General features: G+C 45.2%; 1 protein-coding gene across 1 annotated transcript in view; it reads left to right on the top strand.

The window, feature by feature from the left end:
- Positions 1 to 243: 243 nt before the first annotated feature.
- Positions 244 to 19120, top strand: part of LOC110496905 (disks large-associated protein 3-like) — a 293560-nt gene continuing 274683 nt past the window's right edge. Inside the window, exon 1 of the mRNA XM_036953666.1 lies at positions 244 to 401. The gene's annotated coding sequence lies outside the window, so the exon portion shown is untranslated. The remainder of the gene's footprint in view (positions 402 to 19120) is intronic.

The raw sequence follows: 19120 nt of genomic DNA, 5'->3' as shown, positions 1-19120 counted from the left end.
TCAGTGAAAGGCACAGTCCAAACTGATATTTATCACCGAAGACAAAAAACAAGGACCCAACCAGACTGGGTGGGACACAGGACAGTGAATAACATAACAATCCACAATGCTGCTATTTAATATTAATAGTACCCTATACTTGACTTGGCCCCTCCTCTAATTTGGGGTCCGGAAAAGGACTCCGGTGAACCAGGCGCTCTCGTAGAGAACCGTGCTTGCCCTTTCAGTGAGCTAGAGAGAGAACGAGAGCGCTCAGACAGCGAGCTGCGGAGAAAAATAACGGACCAGCCACCGCGCTGGATCTCTCCTCCTTACCGACGCGGGGGGGGGAACCAAACCGAGGAATACTGGTGTTTTATTCAAACGAAGAAACGGGTCTAAAACCTCGCTGAACAGACAAGGTAAGACCTTTTGCCTTTTAAAACAGACAGAGAGAAGAGCCCGAATGATCATATGGTTCTAATATGGTTAAGATGCTTTTGGGAAACCGGGCCCAGGTTCTTTCACAAAAAAAAAGGCTAGAGAGATGCTCCTTTTGCGTGAACCGAAACGCGGGATTCTGGCTTCCAAATGTCATGTTTTCTCAGTCTAAGTAACGCAATGTCTTCGTATAGAACGGCTTTTGTTACCTGCAGTGGTTCTGGGTCGATGTATTTATTGTCTAAGTATCCGTGTTCAATGCAAGCCCTGCTCTGCACAGCAGCTTGGGCTCGGTCTCTCTGAAGCAGGCTTCGGGGCTGGTGTCAATAGGGCTCACAGCTGTGTCAACTTGACAGCTAAGGACCAGGTTGCGCCAAGTCTAGCTGTGCAACGGGGACAAATGTGATCTTTCTTTGCCACATGACGAGAAATACACACATCAAATGAACTCGACAAGAGAAAGAGTAGGCCAATCAAAATCAAAGAAACCAAACGCTCATCCCGTTCTGAGGGGAAACTGGCCCTCGGTCAGTAAGTCTTGGGACGAATGCCGTTCCATTGGTGCGGAAATATTAAATGACTGTGAAAGCGACTGTGTCACGAAGAGGAATAGTCTTATAGTTTCACGTTTACACCGAAATCGCTAGGGCTAATTAATCACATGGGAGCAAGTGTATCAGAGGCGAGGGACACCGATGTGATGATTCTGCTTGAAAGACTAACCTGGTAGGCTCTCTCTGTCTCATCCTCCCGGGATAGAGCGCCAGCACCTTATACTTTGTAACCAACTGTTTTACTGCAGTTCGGCAGGCAGTTTCTATGACGGTTATCTCTCTCTCTATTTCTCTCTTTCTCTGTCTCTCTCTCTCTCTCTATTTCTCTCTTTCTCTGTCTCTCTCTCTCTCTCTTTCTCTCTCTCTCTCCGTCTCTCTCTCTCTCTCTGTGTGTGTGTGTGTGCTGTGTGAACATCTGTACACTCTCTCTCTCTCTCTCTCTGACTCTCTCTGTCTCTGTCTCTCTCTCTCTTTGTCTCTCTTTGTCTCTCTCTCTCTCTTTGTCTCTCTTTGTCTCTCTTTGTCGCTCTCTCTCTGTCTCTGTCTCTCTCTCTTTGTCTCTCTTTGTCTCTCTCTCTCTCTGTGTGTGCTGTTTGAACATCTGTATGCTCTCTCTCTCCCTTTGTGATCCACCACATCTGTGCATTCTTTCGTAAACCAAAAAGGAGACAAAATCCTCCAGTTTGTGTTGATTAATCAATTATGTTCTCGACACAAGTCAATTGGAGACAAAAGGGGTCCGTAGGATCGTCTAATGACGAGCACCAGTAGTAGTAACCACTAGTGTTTGATTTGCTGAGACCGTGTTTTTTTGTTTTGCTTGGTAGACAGATTTCCCCCTCTTGATTCATTACTCATCTGCTCTGGGATGGAGGGGAGCATATGTCAGTGTCGTTTCAGACGAGGGAGGAAGATCATTGTTTTAATGAGCACGGCCCTTATAACTATTACAGCACATTGTATGACTGTCATTCATAGTCCATTCGCCCACAGTTCAATGAAACATCGATAGGTTTAGGCTACTCCATGATACTCACATGTTCCCTATACCCATCATGAGGTTGCTACAACCTAGCCTATGAATGAAAGTTTACAACGTAGGTGCACACATGATGAGAGAATCAAATGTGAGTAATCAAGGTGACAATACAGCCTTGCACACTCCTGTCTGCATCTAGCTGATCTAGGGTATAATCATTAGTCCAACAGTATCACCTCTTATCTGCATCTAGCTGATCTAGGGTATCATCATTAGTCCAACAGTATCACCTCTTATCTGCATCTAGCTGATCTAGGGTGTATTCATTAGTCCAACAGTATCACCTCTTATCTGCATCTAGCTGATCTAGGGTGTATTCATTAGTCCAACAGTATCACGTCTTATCTGCATCTAGCTGATCTAGGGTATCATCATTAGTCCAACAGTATCACCTCTTATCTGCATCTAGCTGATCTAGGGTGTATTCATTAGTCCAACAGTATCACCTCTTATCTGCATCTAGCTGATCTAGGGTATCATCATTAGTCCAACAGTATCACCTCTTATCTGCATCTAGCTGATCTAGGGTGTATTCATTAGTCCAACAGTTGCAAATGAGAGTTTCTATCAAACAAATTCAGGTATGTTTTTTCAGGTATGTTTTTTTCTCAACAGAATCGGTGGAATGAATACACCCCTGATCACAAGCAAACACAGTTCACTTTCATAGCAGCCACATACAAACAACATGGCCATTTAACTCGTTGTATAATTCCTTCTCCCATCTCCCAGTGTAAGCACAGTGTAAGCAGTTCAGCAAGCAGTTTAGCAGTTACACCGGCGGGCCCCGGTGGCCATAAATTATTAAAACCAAAAGCTTAGCTTGACTTGGAAGAGTTCCAGTGTTGGATAGCCATAGCCAGCTAGCTAACATGGCATCCCTCTCTATTGGATAGCCATAGCCAGCTAGCTAACATAGCATCCCTCTCTGTTTGATAGTCATAGCCAGCTAGCTAACATGGCATCCCTCTCTGTTGTAATAGCCATAGCCAGCTAGCTAACATAGCATCCCTCTCTGTTGGATAGCCATAGCCAGCTAGCTAACATAGCATCCCTCTCTGTTTGATAGTCATAGCCAGCTAGCTAACATAGCATCCCTCTCTGTTTGTGCCGGGTGTTTGAGTAGCTAAACTAGCTAGCTGCATTAGCTAGCTAAGTGCCAGTGAAAAAATACAGTGCAATCTCTCTCTCTCGCTCTCTCTCTCTCTCTCTTGCTTCTCCTTCATTTTTTAAGATATTTTCTTTCTCTCTCTTTGAGTCAACAATTCACCACATTTTATGCACTGCAGTGCTAGCTAGCTGTAGCTTATGCTTTCAGTACTAGATTAATTCTTTGATCTTTTGATTGGTTGGAAAACATGTCAGTTCATTCTGCAAGAGCTCTGATCGGTTTGAGGACGTCCTCCGGAAGTTGTCATAATTACTGTGCAAGTCTATTGAAGGGGTTGAGAACCATAAGTCTCCTAGGTTTTGTATTGAAGTCAATGTACCCAGAGGAGGATGGAAGCCATCTGTCCTCCGGCTACACCATGGTGCTACCCTACAGAGTTCTGTTGAGGCTACTGAAGACCTTCATTGCAACACAGTGTGTTTTAATCAATTATTTGGTGACGTGAATATATTTCTGAGTTTTATCTGAAAAGGATAACTTTTACTATTTTTATTTTATTGAAATTCACTGAGGAGGATGGTCCTCCCCTTCCTGTTCTGAGGAGCCTCCACCGGTGCGTGCTATTACCAACTCATGGATGATCACCAGCATAACACAGCGGGATACATTTCATTTAAACCGTTCCATTTCAACAGTTGTTGGTTTGCAGCTAGGCTCCTTCATGAATATAAATAACATTTAGCTTCCTAGTTTCAATGCTTCCCAGTCTCCCTGTCTGTATGCCAAATGGTACACTACCCTATAGGGTTCTGGTCAACAGTAGGGCAGTAGTAGTAGTAGTAGTATAGAAGGAATAAGGTTCCATTTGGAACGTGTTTTTCACATCCAAATATCGTTAATTGTGGTATATTCTATTCTATTCTATATTCTATTGTGGTATATTCTATTCTATATTCTATATTCTATATTCTAGTGTGGTATATTCTATTCCATATTTTATATTCTAGTGTGGTATATTCTATTCTATTCTATATTCTATATAGATATTCTAGTTCTATTACCAATATATTAGTGAACTATTAGAATATAATATTCTAGGTATTGTATCATATATATCAATTCAAATGTCATTGGTCACATACACATGTTCAGCAGATGTTATTGCGGGTGTAGCGAAATGCTTGTGTTTCTATCTCCGACAGTGGAGTGATATATAACAAGTAATATCTAACAATTTCACAACAATACTGTCACGACTTCCGCCCGAAGTCGATGCCTCTCCTTGTTCGGGCGGTCTTCTAGCCATCGCCGATCCATTTTTCATTTTCCATTTGTTTTGTCTCGTTTTCCCCACACACCTGGTTCTCATTTCCCTCATTATGTGTTGTGTATTTAACCCTCTGTTTCCCCCCATGTCTTTGTGTGGTGTTGTTTATCTGTTTTCATGTTATGCGCACGTATGTCTGGTTGCGCTGGGTTGTGTCAACCCGTATTGTATTTCGTGGTCATTGTGCTTTTGATTCGCCTAAATAAAAAGCTCAGTTTGCTACCGAATATCTGCTATCCTGCGCCTTACTCCCTTGCAGCCATTTACACATACCTGACAATTACACACAAATCTAAAGGAATGGAACTAAGAATATATAAATGTTTGGATGAGCAATGTCTGTGTGGCATAGAGTAAAATACAGTAGAATAGAATACAGCAGAATAGAATACAGTAGAATAGAATACAGCAGAATAGAATACAGTAGAATAGAATACAGCAGAATAGAATACAGTAGAATAGAATACAGTAGAATAAAATACAGTAGAGTAGAATGCAGTAGAATAGAATGCAGTAGAATAGAATACAGTAGAATAGAATACAGTAGAATAGAATACAGTAGAATAGAATACAGCATATGAAATTATTCATGCAAAATATGTAAACATTATTAAAGTGACCAGTGTTCCCTTATTGAAGTGGCCAGTGATTTCAAGTCTATGTATATAGGGCGGCAGCCTCTCTGAGTAGTGATGACTGTTTAGCAGTCTGACGGCCTTGAGATAGAAGCTGTTTCTCAATCTCTCGGTCCCAGCTTTGATGCACCTGTACTGACCTCGCCTTCTGGATGATAGCGGGGTGAACAGGCAGTGGCTCGGGTGGTTGTTGTCCTTGATTATCTTTTTGTCCTTCCTGTGATATCGGGTGGTGTAGGTGTCATGGTTAGGGTTGAGGGAAAGGAGGTAACCTGGACACACACACACACACTCACACACAAACACACGCACACGCACACATGGACACACACACACACACACACACACGCACACATGGACACACACACACACACACACACACACACACACACACACACACACACACCTCAAATCTTCACTGATCAGGCTTCTTCTATAGGATGAAAGCAATAACAGGCAGACAGACAGACAATTATATACATTTTGGGGCCGGGCAAAACAGCTAGCTTGTTGCCTGCAGTTTGTCCTGGGAGATGAACATCGGGTTGTTATTTTACCTGATATGCATATGGTTCTCTTTGTATCGGGGTCTTTGTAGAAATGAGACCCAGAGTCATACAAAATCTTGTGTTACTCTTCTCTGACGATTAATTCACGGATAGCAACTGCCACTCCCCAACTTCAGGCTATGCACAAAACGCTACACCCCAGCCTAGCTTCCGTTCACTTGGCCCTCCCACCCCTACGTGAAGGCAGCTCCCACCTCTGCGGGAAGGCAGCTCCCACCTCTACGGGAAGGCAGCTCCCACCTCTACGTGAAGGCAGCTCCCACCTCTGCGGGAAGGCAGCTCCCACCTCTACGTGAAGGCAGCTCCCACCTCTACGGGAAGGCAGCTCCCACCGCTACGTGAAGGCAGCTCCCACCTCTACGTGAAGGCAGCTCCCACCTCTACGTGAAGGCAGCTCCCACCTCTACGTGAAGGCAGCTCCCACCTCTACGTGAAGGCAGCTCCCACCTCTACGTGAAGGCAGCTCCCACCTCTACGTGAAGGCAGCTCCCACCTCTACGTGAAGGCAGCTCCCACCTCTACGTGAAGGCAGCTCCACCTCTACGTGAAGGCAGCTCCCACCCCTACGTGAAGGCAGCTCCCACCTCTACGTGAAGGCAGCTCCCACCTCTACGTGAAGGCAGCTCCCACTCAGCCCAGTCCAAGCTCTTCTCTGCACCCCAATGGTGGAACCAGCTTACCCCTGAAGCTAGAACAGGGTCTGTTTCTTCCGAAATATCTGAAACCCTACTATCGTAAATAATCCCACAGCAACCCCCTCCTCCTCACACACACACCCAACCCCGACACTCAGCCTTCCTGACCTAACGCTCACAGTCTTCCTGACCTAACGCTCACAGCCTTCCTGACCTAACGCTCATGACCTTCCTGACCTAACGCTCATGACCTTCCTGACCTAACGCTCACAGTCTTCCTGACCTAACGCTCACAGTCTTCCTGACCTAACGCTCACAGTCTTCCTGACCTAACGCTCACAGTCTTCCTGACCTAAAGCTCACAGCCTTCCTGACCTAACGCTCACAGCCTTCCTGACCTAACGCTCACAGTCTTCCTGACCTAACGCTCACAGCCTTCCTGACCTAACGCTCACAGTCTTCCTGACCTAACGCTCACAGCCTTCCTGACCTAACGCTCACAGTCTTCCTGACCTAACGCTCACAGTCTTCCTGACCTAACGCTCACAGCCTTCCTGACCTAACGCTCATGACCTTCCTGACCTAACGCTCCTGACCTTCCTGACCTAACGCTCACAGTCTTCCTGACCTAACGCTCACAGCCTTCCTGACCTAACGCTCATGACCTTCCTGACCTAACGCTCATGACCTTCCTGACCTAACGCTCACAGTCTTCCTGACCTAACGCTCACAGTCTTCCTGACCTAACGCTCACAGCCTTCCTGACCTAACGCTCACAGTCTTCCTGACCTAACGCTCACAGTCTTCCTGACCTAACGCTCACAGTCTTCCTGACCTAACGCTCACAGCCTTCCTGACCTAACGCTCATGACCTTCCTGACCTAACGCTCATGACCTTCCTGACCTAACGCTCACAGTCTTCCTGACCTAACGCTCACAGTCTTCCTGACCTAACGCTCACAGTCTTCCTGACCTAACGCTCACAGCCTTCCTGACCTAACGCTCACAGTCTTCCTGACCTAACGCTCACAGCCTTCCTGACCTAAAGCTCACAGTCTTCCTGACCTAACGCTCACAGTCTTCCTGACCTAACGCTCATGACCTTCCTGACCTAACGCTCACAGTCTTCCTGACCTAACGCTCACAGTCTTCCTGACCTAAAGCTCACAGCCTTCCTGACCTAACGCTCACAGTCTTCCTGACCTAACGCTCACAGCCTTCCTGACCTAACGCTCACAGCCTTCCTGACCTAACGCTCACAGTCTTCCTGACCTAACGCTCACAGTCTTCCTGACCTAAAGCTCACAGTCTTCCTGACCTAACGCTCACAGTCTTCCTGACCTAACTCTCACAGTCTTCCTGACCTAAAGCTCATGACCTTCCTGACCTAACGCTCACAGTCTTCCTGACCTAAAGCTCACAGTCTTCCTGACATAACGCTCACAGCCTTCCTGACCTAAAGCTCATGACCTTCCTGACCTAACGCTCACAGCCTTCCTGACCTAACGCTCACAGTCTTCCTGACCTAACGCTCACAGTCTTCCTGACCTAACGCTCACAGTCTTCCTGACCTAACGCTCATGACCTTCCTGACCTAACGCTCACAGTCTTCCTGACCTAACGCTCACAGCCTTCCTGACCTAACGCTCACAGCCTTCCTGACATAACGCTCACAGTCTTCCTGACCTAACGCTCACAGTCTTCCTGACCTAACGCTCACAGTCTTCCTGACCTAACGCTCACAGTCTTCCTGACCTAACGCTCACAGCCTTCCTGACCTAACGCTCACAGCCTTCCTGACCTAACGCTCACAGTCTTCCTGACCTAACGCTCACAGTCTTCCTGACCTAACGCTCATGACCTTCCTGACCTAACGCTCACAGCCTTCCTGACCTAACGCTCACAGCCTTCCTGACCTAACGCTCATGACCTTCCTGACCTAACGCTCACAGTCTTCCTGACCTAACGCTCACAGTCTTCCTGACCTAACGCTCACAGTCTTCCTGACCTAACGCTCATGACCTTCCTGACCTAACGCTCACAGTCTTCCTGACCTAACGCTCACAGCCTTCCTGACCTAACGCTCATGACCTTCCTGACCTAAAGCTCACAGTCTTCCTGACCTAACGCTCACAGTCTTCCTGACCTAACGCTCACAGCCTTCCTGACCTAACGCTCATGACCTTCCTGACCTAAAGCTCACAGTCTTCCTGACCTAACGCTCACAGTCTTCCTGACCTAACGCTCACAGCCTTCCTGACCTAACGCTCACAGTCTTCCTGACCTAACGCTCACAGTCTTCCTGACCTAACGCTCACAGTCTTCCTGACCTAACGCTCATGACCTTCCTGACCTAACGCTCACAGCCTTCCTGACCTAACGCTCACAGTCTTCCTGACCTAACGCTCATGACCTTCCTGACCTAACGCTCACAGTCTTCCTGACCTAACGCTCACAGTCTTCCTGACCTAACGCTCACAGCCTTCCTGACCTAACGCTCACAGTCTTCCTGACCTAACGCTCACAGTCTTCCTGACCTAACGCTCACAGTCTTCCTGACCTAACGCTCACAGTCTTCCTGACCTAACGCTCACAGTCTTCCTGACCTAACGCTCACAGTCTTCCTGACCTAACGCTCACAGCCTTCCTGACCTAACTCTCACAGCCTTCCTGAACTAACGCTCACAGTCTTCCTGACCTAACTCTCACAGTCTTCCTGACCTAACGCTCACAGTCTTCCTGACCTAACGCTCACAGCCTTCCTGAACTAACGCTCACAGCCTTCCTGACCTAACGCTCACAGTCTTCCTGACCTAACGCTCACAGTCTTCCTGACCTAAAGCTCACAGTCTTCCTGACCTAACGCTCATGACCTTCCTGGCCTAAAGCTCACAGTCTTCCTGACCTAACGCTCACAGCCTTCCTGACCTAACGCTCACAGTCTTCCTGACCTAACTCTCACAGTCTTCCTGACCTAACGCTCACAGTCTTCCTGACCTAACGCTCACAGTCTTCCTGACCTAACGCTCACAGTCTTCCTGACCTAACTCTCACAGTCTTCCTGACCTAACGCTCACAGTCTTCCTGACCTAACGCTCACAGTCTTCCTGACCTAACGCTCACAGTCTTCCTGACCTAACGCTCACAGTCTTCCTGACCTAACGCTCACAGTCTTCCTGACCTAACGCTCATGACCTTCCTGAACTAACGCTCACAGTCTTCCTGACCTAAAGCTCACAGTCTTCCTGACCTAACGCTCACAGTCTTCCTGAACTAAAGCTCACAGCCTTCCTGACCTAACGCTCACAGTCTTCCTGACCTAACGCTCACAGTCTTCCTGACCTAACGCTCACAGTCTTCCTGACCTAACGCTCACAGTCTTCCTGACCTAACGCTCACAGTCTTCCTGACCTAACGCTCACAGTCTTCCTGACCTAACGCTCACAGTCTTCCTGACCTAACGCTCATGACCTTCCTGAACTAACGCTCACAGCCTTCCTGACCTAACGCTCACAGTCTTCCTGACCTAACGCTCACAGTCTTCCTGACCTAAAGCTCACAGTCTTCCTGACCTAACGCTCACAGTCTTCCTGACCTAACGCTCACAGTCTTCCTGACCTAACGCTCACAGTCTTCCTGACCTAACGCTCATGACCTTCCTGAACTAACGCTCACAGTCTTCCTGACCTAAAGCTCACAGTCTTCCTGACCTAACGCTCACAGTCTTCCTGACCTAACGCTCACAGTCTTCCTGACCTAACGCTCACAGCCTTCCTGACCTCACGCTCACAGTCTTCCTGACCTAACGCTCACAGTCTTCCTGACCTAACGCTCACAGTCTTCCTGACCTAACGCTCACAGTCTTCCTGAACTAACGCTCACAGCCTTCCTGACCTAACGCTCACAGTCTTCCTGACCTAACGCTCACAGTCTTCCTGACCTAACGCTCACAGTCTTCCTGACCTAACGCTCACAGTCTTCCTGAACTAACGCTCACAGCCTTCCTGACCTAACGCTCACAGTCTTCCTGACCTAACGCTCACAGTCTTCCTGACCTAACGCTCACAGTCTTCCTGAACTAACGCTCACAGCCTTCCTGACCTAACGCTCACAGTCTTCCTGACCTAACGCTCACAGTCTTCCTGACCTAACGCTCACAGTCTTCCTGACCTAACGCTCATGACCTTCCTGAACTAACGCTCACAGTCTTCCTGACCTAACGCTCACAGCCTTCCTGACCTAACGCTCACAGTCTTCCTGACCTAACGCTCACAGTCTTCCTGACCTAACGCTCACAGTCTTCCTGACCTAACGCTCACAGTCTTCCTGACCTAACGCTCACAGCCTTCCTGACCTAACGCTCACAGTCTTCCTGACCTAACGCTCACAGCCTTCCTGACCTAACGCTCACAGCCTTCCTGACCTAACGCTCACAGTCTTCCTGACCTAACGCTCACAGTCTTCCTGACCTAACGCTCACAGCCTTCCTGACCTAACGCTCACAGTCTTCCTGACCTAACGCTCACAGTCTTCCTGACCTAACGCTCACAGCCTTCCTGACCTAACGCTCACAGTCTTCCTGACCTAACGCTCACAGCCTTCCTGACCTAACGCTCATGACCTTCCTGACCTAACGCTCACAGTCTTCCTGGCCTAACGCTCACAGTCTTCCTGACCTAACGCTCACAGCCTTCCTGACCTAACGCTCACAGTCTTCCTGACCTAACGCTCACAGCCTTCCTGACCTAACGCTCACAGTCTTCCTGGCCTAACGCTCACAGTCTTCCTGACCTAACGCTCACAGCCTTCCTGACCTAACGCTCACAGTCTTCCTGGCCTAACGCTCACAGTCTTCCTGACCTAACGCTCACGCTGGACTGTTTCTCCCCTTACTAACTCTGACTCATAGCTACTTTATTGAGGGAAAATGTACTGAATATGACTGTGATGTGTGGTTGTCCCACCTAGCTATCTGTAGATGAATGCACTAACTGTAAATCTCTCTGGATGAGAGTGTCTGCTAAATGACTCAAATGACAATGTAAATAAAAAGGGAAACCTACTTAGATAATCTCTCCTCGTTTGTCTTTCAAACGTCCATGTGGGTTTGTGTCTTTGTGATTTCCAATTAGGAGGAGAATTGCAGCGTGCGGAGTGTCTCTTTAGAAACTAGTTCTATTTTAGTGCCTGGCTACGCAGACACTCGTTGACCCGCACAAGCAGTTTGGAGGAAATTATTAAATAAAGTGTACATTTATTTTGCGAAGTTCGCGCACGACAGCTGCATCTGCCAGCCGAGAGCGGAGCGGAGGCGGCTGGCTGGGAGGCTGGTTTCCAATGGAGACTGGGAGGCTTGTTTCCAATGGAGACTGGGAGGCTGGTTTCCAATGGAGACTGGGAGGCTTGTTTCCAATGGAGACTGGGAGGCTGGTTTCCAATGGAGACTGGAGGGCTGGTTTCCAATGGAGACTGGAGGGCTGGTTTCCAATGGAGACTGGAGGGCTGGTTTCCAATGGAGACTGGGAGGCTTGTTTCCAATGGAGACTGGAGGGCTTGTTTCCAATGGAGACTGGAAGCCTTGTTTCCAATGGAGACTGGAGGGCTTGTTTCCAATGGAGACTGGGAGGCTGGTTTCCAATGGAGACTGGAGGGCTGGTTTCCAATGGAGACTGGGAGGCTTGTTTCCAATGGAGACTGGAGGGCTTGTTTCCAATGGAGACTGGAAGCCTTGTTTCCAATGGAGACTGGAGGGCTTGTTTCCAATGGAGACTGGAAGGCTGGTTTCCAATGGAGACTGGGAGGCTGGTTTCCAATGGAGACTGGAAGCCTTGTTTCCAATGGAGACTGGGAGGCTTGTTTCCAATGGAGACTGGAAGGCTTGTTTCCAATGGAAACTGGAAGGCTTGTTTCCAATGGAAACTGGAAGGCTTGTTTCCAATGGAGACTGGAAGGCTTGTTTCCAATGGAAACTGGAAGGCTTGTTTCCAATGGAGACTGGAAGCCTTGTTTCCAATGGAGACTGGGAGGCTGGTTTCCAATGGAGACTAGCTCAATCAAACAGAGTAAAGTGTGGAAAGTAGGTTCACTAGTGAGGGGGCTGTGTGAGGGTTTTGACTCACTATTCCACGCTGTCAGTTCTCTGACTTTAAGGACAAATCTGATATGAATACAGAATCATCGTCTCCAAATAACAGTGTAGTATCACAGTGTCTGTATACCAGTGTAGTATTATGGTGTCTATATACCAGTGTAGTATCATGGTGTCTATATATACCAGTGTAGTATCATGGTGTCTATATACCAGTGTAGTATCATGGTGTCTGTATACCAGTGTAGTATAATGGTGTCTGTATACCAGTGTAGTATTATGGTTTCTATATACCAGTGTAGTATCATGGTGTCTGTATACCAGTGTAGTATCATGGTGTCTATATACCAGTGTAGTATCATGGTGTCTGTATACCAGTGTAGTATAATGGTGTCTGTATACCAGTGTAGTATCATGGTGTCTATATACCAGTGTAGTATCATGGTGTCTGTATACCAGTGTAGTATAATGGTGTCTGTATACCAGTGTAGTATTATGGTGTCTATATACCAGTGTAGTATCATGGTGTCTGTATACCAGTGTAGTATCATGGTGTCTATATACCAGTGTAGTATCATGGTGTCTGTATACCAGTGTAGTATAATGGTGTCTGTATACCAGTGTCGTATTATGGTGTCTATATACCAGTGTAGTATCACAGTGTCTGAATACCAGTGTAGTGTCATGGTGTCTATATACCAGTGTAGTATCATAGTGCCTGTATACCAGTGTAGTATCATGGTGTCTATATATACCAGTGTAGTATCATACTGTCTGTATACCAGTGTACTATTATGGTGTCTGTATACCAGTGTAGTATCATGGTGTCTATATATACCAGTGTAGTATCATAGTGTCTGTATACCAGTGTACTATTATGGTGTCTGTATACCAGTGTAGTATCATGGTGTCTATATACCAGTGTAGTGTCATGGTGTCTATAAAGTATCACGGTATCATGGTGTCTGACTTGCGACATACGCCTAGTTTCCTGAAAGGGACACAAATCTGATTTGAACTGAAAAGCGCATTTGCTCCTGAGGTGATTGAAAGACCGCTCGTGGGCTACCCAGGCCAATAGGATTGTACTCCTTTGCGCTCTAGGCTCTGCCTACAACGAAATCACAGAATGAATCTTGCAAAGTTAAATGAGTTTTGTGGCATTGAAAAGGGGCTGATATAATGTTGATTCAATCACAGAAAAAAACGTTGACTTATATAGTGAAAACCAATGGGGCGATCTCAGTGAAATTCAATCTCTTGAGTCTCTGCGCTGCCTGGCATTTCATCCGGGCAGCAGTCCTGTAGGAGGTGCACGGCCGTGCCCGCGCTCAGTTTAGAGGGAACATTGGTCATAGAACCTTGTCTATTGTATCTCCATATCCCAGTTGGCTAAAACAGACCGTCTTTAAGGGAATTGGGTTGAGTGGGGACGTGCCACTTACTATTAGGAATGTATTCTTAATGTTTTGCACACTTAGTGTGTATCCTATTCTGTTTGCTAACAAGTAGCTAGACAGTGAGAGGACTCGTTTTTTTCTCTCTCTTCCAAGACTGCTTGACGTTCGAGAGTTAGGTTGATTGTGGAATGAGTGACCGGATTCGCTCACATTTACTGCGGGGTTCATTGTGGCGCCTCTGCACACCTCTTTGGAATCCTCTTAGTCGTTTTCATGGTCACATAAAGCGCGTGGTAATGGTACACGGTCGATGTATACAGGATTATGGTGCTTAGTGTGTAGCGTTCCTTTGCGCGTGGGATGAGAGACGTGTTGAAGAGACGGAAAAGTCATTAGATATGCTTGATGTGGGTGGGATCTATTAACCTTTTTTTTTAAAAAAATGGCATTGGATAGGAATACTCAATGTGTCAGTATAATTTTAATCATATTACTTATGGAAACCTGTAAGGTTATAGCCTCTACATCTAAATATTAATAATACATTATATTTATACAGCGCTTTTCATCTCTCTTTGAAGGCCCCTCCTCGCTTTGCTTTGGCTTGTTTTACATGGTGTGTAGTAACCTAACCATTCACCACATATGTTGCCGTGGTAATTAGGTGCTTCCCAGGCAATGGCACAGTAATTGTTGTCACTAGAACATCCAGGCTTTAATTGTGCAGAATCCGGGAACATCCCAAATGGCACCCTATTCCCTATGTAGTGCACTACTTTAGACCAGGACCTATAGGGTAGTAGGGCACTACTTTAGATCAGCACCCCAATGCCGTATGCGCTACACTACTGGCAACTTGGGCATCCAATGCTGAATCAGCTGACACAGCGCGAGGCACTTCTGAGAAGCGAGAGGAGAGTGAGAGATGATGCTGACAGCATGGGGTTTCTACTTCAAACGACGACATACCTTCACGCCCGTAGCTTGTTCACTACATTTTCTCAAGAAGCCAGCTATGGCAAACTTTTCCCAAACATCTAAGTAGCACCCGACCTTTTCAGGGAGTACAAAGGTTGACAGGTTCTGTGAATAAACTAGCTAGCTAGGATTAACCAGCTGCCAAAAGGAGGGACATACCTAGCCTACTGCATCTCAATTACACGTTTAAAAATGCACCGCAAATTTGAAGAGTTGAGTTCGAAAAAAAAAAACGACAAAATAATTTACGTTGATTTGGGGGAAGGTGAGATTTTCATTCAAGTCAACTCATTTAAAATGCCATGACATTGTGACACGCTGAACTCTCCCGTTTAATTAGAGAAGAAAAGATTAAAGAAGAGCAAAAAGATAACTTGGTTACATAAAACAGTTATTAGTTAATATACTGTTAGCTTATTATATCATTACTGTAAGATTGGCTACTAATGTCAATGTTTTAGAGTTTTTGTTAGTTATACAGCACGAATGATCACTTTCAAGCTAATTTTATAAGCGTCTATATTGCCCTAGTCTACACGGTAAACTATGATTCCCAGAGTGCATTTCGGTTCCCAGAGTGCAATGCTCTGCCCAGGCTTGCTGCTGGCTGGCTAGTGATGTCATAGCAAAGCAAACTAAATAGATTGCTGTTATGAGTGCATTTCACGTTACTTTTGGCTTTTCAAAGCATAATAATGCTCACATATGCTAAAATATACGATCAATAATGACAAACTTCCTGGCATTGACAACTGATATGGAAAGCTACTGAGGATGGTGGCTGACTCTATAGCCTAAAGGAAAGAATTTGTCCTCAGGCCTGGAGGGAAACCAATGTCATTCTGCTACCCAAGAGTGTTAAAGTAGCTTTTGAGTGGTTCAGACAGCAGTCCTATCCGCTTGCTGCCAGCTCTTAGGTAACTGTTGGGGAAAAAATGTGTTTTCTCTGTAAACTGACTTTCAGCCATGCTTATAGAGAAGGTCACTCAACACGTACTGCACTGTCACAAATGACTGATGATTGGTTGAAAGAAATTGATATTAAGAAGATTGTGGGAGATGTACTGTTAGATTTCAGTGCAGCCTTTGATATTATTAACCATAACCTGTTGTTGAGAAAACGTACAGTACCAGTCTAAAGTTTGAACACACCTACTCATTCAAGGGTTTTACTATTTTCTACATTGTAGAATTTTAGTGAAGACATCAACACTATGAACTAACACATATGGAATCATGTAGTAACCAAACAAGCGTTTGTAAGGTCCTGGGTGTCGTGAGGGTGAAATCAGGCGCAGGAAAACAGAGAGTTCAATATAGTGCTCCTTTAATGCACACATGGTGAACTACGGTCACCCCACTTACGGGTGCTCAAACCAAATGCCCCAGACACAGAGAAACGCAAACAGTCTAGCACTAAATACACAAGCATGTACATCTAATGCAAACACCAAGGTTACAATAATCAATCCCGCACAAAGAAACAGGCGGGCCGGCTGACTAATAAAAGCCCAACTAATTACAACCAACTCAAAACAGGTGTAATCAATAAACACATAAGGAGGGGGAGAAAAGAATCAGTGGCAGCTAGTAGGCCGGCAACGACGACCGCCGAGCGCCACCCGAACGGGAAGGGGAGCCACCTTCGGTCGGAGTCGTGACAGTGTTAAACAAATCAAAATATATTTTAGATTCTTCAAAGTAGCCACCCTTTGCCTTGATGACAGCTTTACACACGCATGGCATTCTCTCAACCAGCTTCATGAGGTAGTCACCTGGAATGCATTTCAATTAAAAGGTGTGCCTTGTTGAAAGTTAATTTGTGGAATTTCTTTCCTTCTTCGTGTGTTTGTGACAACCAGTTGTGTTGTGACAAGGCAGGGGTGGTATACAGAAGATAGCCCTATTTGGTAAAAGACCGAGTCCATATTATGGCAAGAACAGATCAAATAAGCAAAGAGAAATTACATCATTACTTTAAGACATGAAGGTCAGCCAATCCAGTCAAAACACCTGTTAATTGAAATGCATTCCAGGTGACTCCCTCATGAAGCTGGTTGAGAGAATGATAGTGTGTGTAAAGCTGTCATCAAGGCAAAGGGTGGAAGAATCTCAAATATAAAATATATTTAGATTTGTTTAATACTTATTGTCTTTACTACATGATTCTGTATGTTTTTAAAAAATATATATTTTTGATGTCTTCTATTATTCTACAATGTAGAAACATAAACATAAACATAAACATAAACATAAAGAAAAACCCTGAAATGAGAAGGCGTGTCCAAACTTTTGACTGGTAATGTATGTGTATATACTGTATTAATCCTGTAAGCGTTACAATGTAGAAAAGCCTGAAATGAGAAGGCGTGTCCAAACTTTTGACTGGTACTGTAAGTGTTATGGCTTTTCAACTTTTGCCAGATTGTGGATTCAGAGATACAGTGCCTTGCGAAAGTATTCGGCCCCCTTGAACATTGCAACCTTTTGCCAGATTTCAGGCTTCAAACATAAAGATATAAAACTGTATTTTTTTGTGAAGAATCAACAACAAGTGGGACACAATCATGAAGTGGAACGACATTTATTGGATATTTCAAACTTTTTTAACAAATCAAAAACTGAAAAATTGGGCGTGCAGAATTATTCAGCCCCTTTACTTTCAGTGCAGCAAACTCTCTCCAGAAGTTCAGTGAGGATCTCTGAATGATCCAATGTTGACCTAAATGACTAATGATGATAAATACAATCCACCTGTGTGTAATCAAGTCTCCGTATAAATGCACCTGCACTGTGATAGTCTCAGAGGTCCGTTAAAAGCGCAGAGAGCATCATGAAGAACAAGGAACACACCCGGCAGGTCCGAGATACTGTTGTGAAGAAGTTTAAAGCCGGATTTGGATACAAAAAGATTTCCCAAGCTTTAAACATCCCAAGGAGCACTGTGCAAGCGATAATATTGAAATGGAAGGAGTATCAGACCACTGCAAATCTACCAAGACCTGGCCGTCCCTCTAAACTTTCAGCTCATACAAGGAGAAGACTGATCAGAGATGCAGCCAAGAGGCCCATGATCACTCTGGATGAACTGCAGAGATCTACAGCTGAGGTGGGAGACTCTGTCCATAGGACAACAATCAGTCGTATATTGCACAAATCTGGCCTTTATGGAAGAGTGGCAAGAAGAAAGCCATTTCTTAAAGATATCCATAAAAAGTTTGCCACAAGCCACCTGGGAGACACACCAAACATGTGGAAGAAGGTGCTCTGGTCAGATGAAACCAAAATTGAACTTTTTGGCAACAATGCAAAACGTTATGTTTGGCGTAAAAGCAACACAGCTGAACACACCATCCCCACTGTCAAACATGGTGGTGGCAGCATCATGGTTTGGGCCTGCTTTTCTTCAGCAGGGACAGGGAAGATGGTTAAAATTGATGGGAAGATGGATGGAGCCAAATACAGGACCATTCTGGAAGAAAACCTGATGGAGTCTACAAAAGACCTGAGACTGGGACGGAGATTTGTCTTCCAACAAGACAATGATCCAAAACATAAAGCAAAATCTACAATGGAATGGTTCAAAAATAAACATATCCAGGTGTTAGAATGGCCAAGTCAAAGTCCAGACCTGAATCCAATCGAGAATCTGTGGAAAGAACTGAAAACTGCTGTTCACAAATGCTCTCCATCCAACCTCACTGAGCTCGAGCTGTTTTGCAAGGAGGAATGGGAAAAAATGTCAGTCTCTCGATGTGCAAAACTGATAGACATACCCCAAGCGACTTACAGCTGTAATCGCAGCAAAAGGTGGCGCTACAAAGTATTAACTTAAGGGGGCTGAATAATTTTGCACGCCCAATTTTTCAGTTTTTGATTTGTTAAAAAAGTTTGAAATATCCAATAAATGTCGTTCCACTTCATGATTGTGTCCCACTTGTTGTTGATTCTTCACAAAAAAAATACAGTTTTATATCTTTATGTTTGAAGCCTGAAATGTGGCAAAAGGTCGCAAAGTTCAAGGGGGCTGAATACTTTCGCAAGGCACTGTATATATCTAATAGAACTGAGGATGTTCTTTAATGGAAGCTTCTGTAATGTCAAACATGTAAAGTGTGGTGTACCGCAGGGCAGCTCTCTAGGCCCTCTACTCTTTTTTTATTTTTAACAATGACCTGCCACTGGCATTAAACAAATAAAATAAAATTGTATTTGTCACATGCGCCGAATACAACAGGTGATTGAAAATGTGTGTGAAATGAGTGAAATGCTTACTTACAAGCCCTTAACCAAAAATGCTTTAAGAATAAAAATGTAAAAAATAGATAAGTACAAAAAATAGAAAATAAGAGTAGCAAATACTT

Source organism: Oncorhynchus mykiss, chromosome 18, assembly GCF_013265735.2.
Source record: "Oncorhynchus mykiss isolate Arlee chromosome 18, USDA_OmykA_1.1, whole genome shotgun sequence".
Lineage (NCBI taxonomy): Eukaryota > Metazoa > Chordata > Actinopteri > Salmoniformes > Salmonidae > Oncorhynchus > Oncorhynchus mykiss.
The sequence above is the reverse complement of the archived record's forward strand: the minus strand, read 5'-3'. Positions and strand labels throughout refer to the sequence as shown.